The sequence below is a fragment of the Erithacus rubecula genome (genome assembly GCF_903797595.1).
Source record: "Erithacus rubecula genome assembly, chromosome: 14".
In the NCBI taxonomy this organism is placed as follows: Eukaryota; Metazoa; Chordata; class Aves; order Passeriformes; family Muscicapidae; genus Erithacus; species Erithacus rubecula.
The window spans coordinates 14,209,966-14,219,214 of NC_136666.1; positions in this window are offsets into that span (position 1 = coordinate 14,209,966).

Consider the following 9,249-nt stretch of genomic DNA (forward strand, 5'->3'; position numbering starts at 1 on the left):
CATCAATAATTCCTGCAAGACAATTAGCAATGTTTTGTCCTAACCCTTGAATAACAAGATTACAAGTCCTTAATTAGTACATAGCTTCACTAAGACATTACAAAATAACTTACATTTAAATTTTAATGTATTCTTCAAAAGTCAATCTATGCAGATGCCACAGTGATTTTAATCTTTTGATGTACATTTTTGAAATTCTAGAGTTGCACAGCTCTACAGTGATTCTCTGGGTGTTTTACAGGCATCTGGTTGAAAGAGCACTCTGCAAAAAAATCTCATGACACTGTAGGAACCAGGAGTTATTCCCTAGACAGAGAGTAGTTCACAAATAAACTACAGAATAATTTAAAAATACCTGTAAGATTTCAGATAATTTTCAGGTATTATTTAATTTCATCAAATTCTAATACTTCTATATTTGCCATCACTAGGTATTCAAAAAATAAAAATTCATTTTCCCCAAAAGGCGGAACACTCTCCAAAATCCATAGAACTACTTAAATTCATTAGGCTGCAAGTCCAAATTGACATTCAAATTTAAAATTAAAAGCTGCCAAGATTTTCATTCAGATTTAACATGCTGTCTGATCTATGATTATACCGAATTTTAAATTAAGTTGCGAAGAGCTGTGTAAAATATTTTCCCCAAAAAAAAAAAAAAAAAAAAAAAGGGAAAAAAAAAAAAAAAAAAAGAAAGAAAAAGCAAGGAAGAAAGGATTATGTGCTTATGTTTGTGGTTTAGTGAAGCTTTTGATTTGGGGCTTTTGGTGAGGGTGGGGGGAAATTGTTTATTTATTTATTTATTTATTTTAACATTTAGCACTTGGAACAACATATATATATACATATATATATATATATATATATATGCCAGCCCATGACCCTCTGCAGGTTCTGGGTGTCTCACTCAGTCCTGCAGGATTATCCTCAATTATTAACCCAGAGACTGAGGGGGCTTCTCTCCATTGCCAGGTCATCAATGCAAACTAGAGCTATGGTGCTGCTGAAAATTATTTGGGAACATAAAGTGCAGAGAACTCAGGGCTGTTTGGAAATATCACTGAGCATTTTTTCAAAAGCCCACACACACAGTCACAGGGATTTGATAAATCTGTGTCAGTGTTCAAATGGAAAAATAGAGCCTGCAAGTCTTATTAGCCTGAACTCTTCCCAAAGCAATTTTGTATTTCTTAATGTAAGAGAACCAACTGGAAACCAGTCTCCTCTACAACTCTAAAAGCCCCTGAGTCCAACCAACCAAGACAATTTTTATTGTTAATCTTGAATTTGTCCATTCATTAAATTGTAATGAAATATTAAACATTATATGGTAAAGATGATCTGTGAGTTTTGGAGAGTGGGAGGCAAGTCTGCTGGACACTGAGGACTCAAGGCAATTCTTTTCATTAAAAATATATAATTTTTAGTTATTACCCAGGAGGTGCTCTTACACTATGAATTAAACTTCACAGAAAATTACTTAGATTAAAAATAAGATTTCTTCAATCATTGCTGAAGTAATGAATTCCCATTGGATGATCCTAGGCTAGCAGAATAAATATGTATGAAAAGGAAGTAAAGGCTGCACTCTGCCAAGGTTATTCTGTCAGATAGCAAGAGTTACACAGCACAAAAAAACCTTTTAAAAAACTAGGTGCATCTGAGCTCCAGCTTTAAATGTCAAAGCAGTAAACTTCTACACTTGAAGAAGTGACATAAGTACTACAAACTACTATTTAAGTAGTTTGGCTTTTTTTTTTTTTCACAAAGTATATCTGAAACACAACTTGTCTTTACCCAAAGTGGATTAAGGAAATTTTAAGAAGGTTGCATGTGTAATGTGGTGTCTGGGTAGAGTTATTTTAGATTAGAACTTAGAGAAGAAATAAACAAATTTCAACTAGTGGTCAATCCAAGCACTTGAGAAAGAAGAAAGACCAAGAAAGGAAAAAAGTTCAGTTAGAAGCTTGTCAGCAAAGTTACATACAAAACACATTCATTAAAGATATCTTATTTCCAGGTGTACTCAATTATTTAATACACAGCTAGCTTTAAAGTCTTGACTACCCCTCAATGTCTTTCCTAGATAATAACCCAGAATAATTACTTTGCCATATTGCTCCAAAATATGCTCAAGAATAATTCTGAAGGAACTCTGCATCTGTCTGAAAAGGAGTATTTCTAACAAAAAGAAAAAAGGAAAAAAAAAAAAGAAAAAAAAAGTTTGTATTAATATCTCTCCTTCCAAAACTCATCAATTATCCAGAGTCAGAAGGTCACTGAGATGGCTCCTACCAGACACACAAATCATAACAAATGTGATTTGATTGTGATGAGGGTGGCAGATTCCATCCCTGGACAAAGCCTCACCTGCACCCTCAGCTGGGCCAGCACAGGGACCCCAACAGCTGAGCCTGCAGGGCTGCTACAGATAACCCCAGCCATGCCAACATCCTAAGAAACAGAAGAGAAAAAACAGCAAAAATTATTAGAAACAATGAAAAACTAAAAAGGAAAAAAACCCAAGCACTCTCATTGTCTGGAATGGCATTTAATAATTCTTATTTTAATATATTTTAAAATAAATTACTTGTTCATATACAGATATGTCCTGTTAGCTACTAGAGTCTAACAGTACTACATTGAAAGGGGAAAAAAAAAAGCCAACAATAAGTCTATAATTTTCAAATGGGCAACTCTTCTTCAAATTAGATATTAAATAACAAAGGCTCTAAATATAGAATGATATTTTCTCAGTAACTATTATGTTTAATTATTATTCCTATAGAAAGCCACGCTGTAATTTCCCTGATCCTCTCTGAATATGCAGCAGCACAAACATTTACTTCCTAATTGTTTAGAGAATACCTAAACCACACATCAAGCATGTAGCCTCCAGCCATGAGGCTCCTCCTCCTGCTGGATTTTAGCTTTTTAGACAAAGGGTTCATCATTTCTTCTCCTCAGCTGAGCTGCCATTAGGTCACGCATCAGTTTCCTTTAATCACAGCAACACAGCATCCCCATGTTTTCACAAGGGTTTTAAATTCTGGCTCAGCTGTGCTGAAGCACTTTACATACCCTTAAAAACTATAAATGAGGCAATACAGACTGTCAGTCTCACAAGTAATTGCACAAGCCATCCTGCTAACAGCTGGAATGGAGAGCTGAGCAGTGCTAACCAAGCCCCTGCCTTCACCAGGAAACACACTCATCATCATCTCACTGCTGCTGGCACCATTTCCCCTCCAATGAGCTTCAGATCAGTGGGCAGTTCACATTTCCAAGCATGAAGCAGCATGTATGAGGTGTTGTTTTGCAGGCATGCTCTGGGTTCTTGCTTCCCAGAACAGATTTTGCTGAGAAACGTTCCCACAAAACACAAACAAACCAGAGTCAAAACATTAATCTTGCAATTCTTGCACCTGTAACAGGCAAATGTGAAAAGGAAGTGACGTTTATAGGTCAAGTTTACAGGCTACAATCAAGCTGAAAAAACAGCACCTGAAGAACTTAATTTTTTTTTTTAAATACTACTGAGAGGTTGTTCTGAAACTGCATGGCAAACCTCCAAGGAGATTTGCAGAGAAGTTCCTGTGCTCAGATGCTCAATGTTCACAGCAATTTCTTAGTGAAGGTTGACTGGATGTCTCTATCTCCATCTGGTAAGGGAAAACATCATACAGATAGAATTTTTTTTTTTATATACAAGGCCTGACCTATTGCTAGTGATGCTTAATTGAATCTTTTTCAAGGAGCCTTTTTCCACTTGTATTTCATTTATCTGCCTTTACACTATTCACACCAAGAAAAACCTTTGCCTAAATAAACATTTTCAAAGGAAAGAAACTAAATTTTCATTAAATTCAGGCAATTTTGTTTTTAAATTCAAAGATACTGATTCATTCTTCAAGTGGAAGACAGAAAGGTGATACTGGGAAGAAAAGACTGTCACCTTTCTTTTCTTCTGTTTACTGTCTGAGGGTACAAAGAATGGTGTTCAAAAACCACAGAATGAAGGATGCTTTTGTGGATGTGCTGAAAGCATTGAGGAGAAGTTCTGCAAAGTCAAATCCTCCAGAGTGGAAGCTTTAGAGAGAAGAACAGCTATTTATAGATAAATATTGATCCAAAAAGGTGGATCAGCATCTGGCACATAGTTTGGGATAATACAAGAAATCAACTCTTTCATTCAGGCTCCCCAAAACAAAACTCCAACCCTTCCATCACAAGCTTCTTTCCTAGCTGCTGGACACACACTGTCTATTTCTAGACATCCAACACTTATCAAGACCTAATTCTTCTTTATTCTGAACTCTAAGAGCAGTTTGAAAAAGGTGTAAGAGAATCACTTGCATTTCTACACCTCTTTTGCACTCTTCTGTGCATGGATAACTGTTTGATCCCAAGCAGCAGGGAATCACATCATCTTCACACTGATGTCAGAAGACAAAGGTGGTTTTCCTACCTGGACTTCAGCAGCCACTGTCAGCAAATCTGTTCACTGCATTTTGGACAAGTGCTCCTACCCTGCACCATGCAAATGGAATTTTCTCTTTCCCCAGGCTCAAGGGATGCTGCTGCTTATTGAATGTGCCACTGAGAGTTTCACTGCCCAGCACCCTGTGAGGCAAATGGCTTCACCAGGGAACAGCTCAGGCTGAGCAAAGCCAGCATGTTCAGAGTCCTGGTTATCATCACTGGGTGCACCCCTCAGATGAGATCATGGGCACATTCTGCCTGCAACAATACTGCTTGAAAGACAATAGAAACCTGAGCTCAGGTAACTGAAGCACCTGAAGATGAAGGGATCTCCTACAGGTTTCAAAGCAGTGATCTTAGTCTGACTGAACCAATTCTAAGACACTTTTCAGCTGCCTGTCCTTGATTGTGTGGCTGAAGTTTCCCATTAGAAAACAGAATGAATTTCAGTCCTGAGATTAAAACACACTCTGAGACCAAGATTTCACATTACAGTGCTTCACTCTCGATGCTGTTGTGGAGTGCCTAGCTGGGAAAAGAAGGAACTGTGTGATTGAGAGAAAGTGTGGGCATCTTGCTTTCAATGAGCCACTCAGATCCATTTTGAGCTCTCACAATCCAGTCTTATCTTTTCATGTCACATATCACTTCAGAACGGCCCTGAAATATGGCACAAAGCTTCTACTTTCAATCAGCCACCAGAAACTGAATGTGCAGCAGCTGCCTGAGCCTCCTATCCTCAAGCAGCCACTATTTCAAGAAAATTAGGACACCCTTCTCTGCAGCACAGTAGAAACACAGTGCAGCTATAAACAAGGTAATAATGCAGAGATGATGGAGTTGGACATCATTGAGGAGATTAGCTCTAGTGCTGGTGACAAAAGTAATATGCAGAAAATATTGCAGAGTCTCAACACAAAATCCCTGCAAAAAGCAAGCTGTATTCTGGCACATCAATGAAAAAAAAAACACAATTAGTGCTTAGGTTTGGGTTTTTATGGGTTTTTATGATGCTGAACAATAACAGTTTGCTTTCATTACCATTCATTGCTGTGTAATTGCCCTAATTTCCACAGAAAGTCTGCGGATGAACAGAAGACATAGTATCTGACTCAGTTCCCCCTTACTTTCTGAGACTTTTCTCTCTTTTAAGCCCTAAAAAACAGCTCCAGTCATTTACTGTACAATTTGTCCCTTACTGCTGTGACAGTAAACACTTCTTATCCTCCACAGACCCAGTTTGCTGTGCTAACATTCAATTGCAGAAGGAGGATTTCTGAACTGCATCAATCTGAAAATCTCCCAAGAAAAGACACCTGCAAATCTTCCAAGGTTTATGATTTTCCTTGATAAACAGTGGCTCAGGAACACAGCAGGATGAGCCATCCTGTGCCTTTTGAGGTTTCTTATTGCAATGTTTTAGATCTCAAGGACAATCAAAACTTATGCAAGAAGTTTTATTGTGCATTTTCCAACTCTAAATAAGAAAGCACACACACAGGGGAAAAAGAGGGGGAGGAAATCAGACTCAAGAAACCAAGAACTGAATTTTGGTAGATGGAGTTCCAAGGCCTGAACCTCTGAGTCAAGGTATATAAAAGCTGGATTCAGCTGGATGTATGCAGTATTCTATTATTGAAGATAGCATCAACAAATTTGCCTTACAATTAGATCCCACAGGGAAGTCAAGATTAGGAGTTTAGGACTATCTTTCTGTTGGTGCTTTATAGAACCCAATTTATGATGTAACCAACCTTGGCAAATATTTGCCATTAGAGATGATATTAGTTGTTCTAGAAGTCACATAAATAGAACCAGTTCTTAATTAGGCTCAGTACAACTTATGAATTTCATTATCATTTTATATTCTTAGTTTGCCCACAAAGAACAATATTTTAAACATCAGGTAATACCACCTGCTTGGAAAAGACACAGAATACACAGCACCACTTTTTTTTCCTCTTCTCCTTTCTTTCAATCTAATTTTACATGATTAATCAGATTCATGGTGCCCAGCTTTCTACAAACCACAAAGCAAAGGCATTGCTATCATAAAAAGCTACTTTTGCATAATCAGATAAGATTTAGCATGCCATTCATCTTCATTATACAGCTGATAAGCAATTCCCAAGTTGCATGGTTTACTTCTCCTGCATGCTGATTTGCTATTATAAAAATAAACACATTTTGGAGCATCCCAATATGTTGATATAAATAAACAAGGGTTGGAATATAGAAAGGGTGATATATAACTATTTTAGTCCAGTATGTAGGAAGGATATATATGTCAGAAGCAGTAGAAGTTTTCCTTTTTTTTCTGAAATATACCTTTATTTGAACTTCCCCTTGGCTATACATGGGGCAGTTCATTTGACTAATAGGTATTTCAAAAGATAAAATGTGCAGAAAAACTTCACATGCCTCCTGGAAAGATGTCAGGAAAAAATTCACCATAAATGTCTACAGAAAGAGAAGAAGCAACCTCAATATCCTGAAACCTCTTGACCCAAACTCCTCTCCAAAGTCTGTCTCAGGGGTACAGAGGGAAGAATAAAACTAAATATTTCTGAAAAACAGAATCTTACATATTAGTTATTATGGAATCTATTCAATTTTATGTTACAACATCTGCTCTAGACATAGCAAACATAAACCTGGATATTGGAAACTCAATAAAAATCAGTGCAATATTCAGTGTAGCAGCACAGCAGAGGCAGAGTTAATAATTGCTGTACATGTAACTTTGTGCAAACAACCGCAAAATTATTTCATTTGCTCATACACCTAAACTGCATAACAAGATAATTTATACTCGAACAAACAATATATAAATATATAAAGACAATAATTAAAGAAAAACAATCCAAAGTATTGCTAAGAAGCAATTGCCTCTATCAGCTTCAGTAAACACTCTATCAGATTGTGAAATATTTACTACTGATGGCTGCCTGTTCAGGGCCTCTCTAGGATCACCACCAGAGATTCCTTAGATATTTTTCTCTCAACTCACACAATACTGAATTACAAGATGCTCCTGGTCAAAACTCTTCTCTCACAGCACCTGTGAACATTTATTTCATCCCTCCAGAGACCACCTTCCCCAGCTTTCCTTCCTGAGCTTTATTCTTGTGCAAAATTTGGAATTTAGCCTGAGGAACTAGACAAATTTGGATGCTCTCACTCTTTTCTCAGTGGCTTTGTGCCTGTAAGTATGTGCTCCAGATAGAGGTTATTTTTAACATCAATTAGTTTGCTGTATTAACACAAACAAGGATGTGACATAAGGTTGAATAAGCATACAAGTGCAGAGAAAATTCATAAACAAGTATTGCTCAAAATAAATGAGGAAAAAAGAAAATAAGAGGGGGTGTGTGTATATACACACACACTTCATCACTTCTGTCATTCTCCTGCAATACCTTTCTTTCTTCCCAGGGTGATTTTCTGATCCAATCCCTGGCTCAGAGATTAACAAAAGGATCATTAGTCTGCACAAATACAGGTGAACACAGCAGAATTTCCATGCACTTTGAACATCAGAATGGATTTGCATCCTTCACTGACACCTCTACCTCTTAACCAAGGGCTGTATTTATCTGTGTTGTCAAGCCATAGTGTATCTATGGCCAATGAGGAAATTAAATTTGCTTGCTAGAACACACATATATTCAGTTGCTTGTTTTTTCTTTGCTTTCTTCCTTAATAGCAGAACCCATCAAATTTGCCAGACAGATCATTAGAATGAAATAACACTCATGAGGTTATTGCAAAATATTTTTTCCTGGTTTCCCTTTCTTTCCACAGCAGCTTTTATTCTGACACTTCTGATTGATGGCAGATGTCTGGGGCCATGCAAGTCAGCTTTCTAAAGGAACTAAAGGAACCAGTGACGTCAAGTCTGGGTGTAATTCAAGTGTAACTTGTTCCATTTATACAGGGTCTCAGCTCTAGAACTGACAAAGAAATTACCAAATTGCCTCTGGGCCATCTCTTCCTCCAATAACAAGCCCAACAGCAGTGGGCAGTGCTCAAAGAGCAGCTCTGCCTCAAGAACTGCATTTAATGAGAGCCCTGGGTAGAGAGTGAGCTCTGCTGCTCTCCCTTCCCTCTCCAAAGCCTTGTCACTCAGTGAGACTTGCATAACCAGTGCTTACAGCAGCACAGCACCCTCCCAGCACTGAACATGTGCTCGTGGGCTGAGCAGAAATGCCCCTTGAAGAGAGTCTGCAAGCACCATCTGTGACCTGCACCCTGCTCCTCACCCCAACAGGGACAGGCCAGGCTGCAGGCTGTGCTGTGCCAGACCTGCTGCAAACACAGCCCACACATGGCAGTCAGCTCCCTAAACATCCACCCACAGCACAGAAGCACCAGCAGGCACTCACCAGCTTGCAGAATAAGGGCACTTTTATAAGGTCTGCAGGGAGCAGCTCTTCAGATGTGCTTTTTACAAAGTGGGATTTTACGTTTCGGGATGCCTAACATACAACATCCATGCTAAAACTTCAGATTTGTGTGAAGTAATAATTTCCCTCATTTATTACAAGCTTGCCTGAAGAGGGGGGATGTATTTATAGCCAAGATTACCAGCCAGGAGCTGAGCTGAAGCCTTGGCAGGCATCCACTGAAGATGACAATGATCCACTGAGCTGTGGTAACAAGGATGGGGCACAGGGGAAAGAAGTGACCACAGAGGCAGAAATACAGCTGGGGAACAAAGCTACTGGATTTTGCTAATCTGACTATATAAAACAGCTCGTTATAATG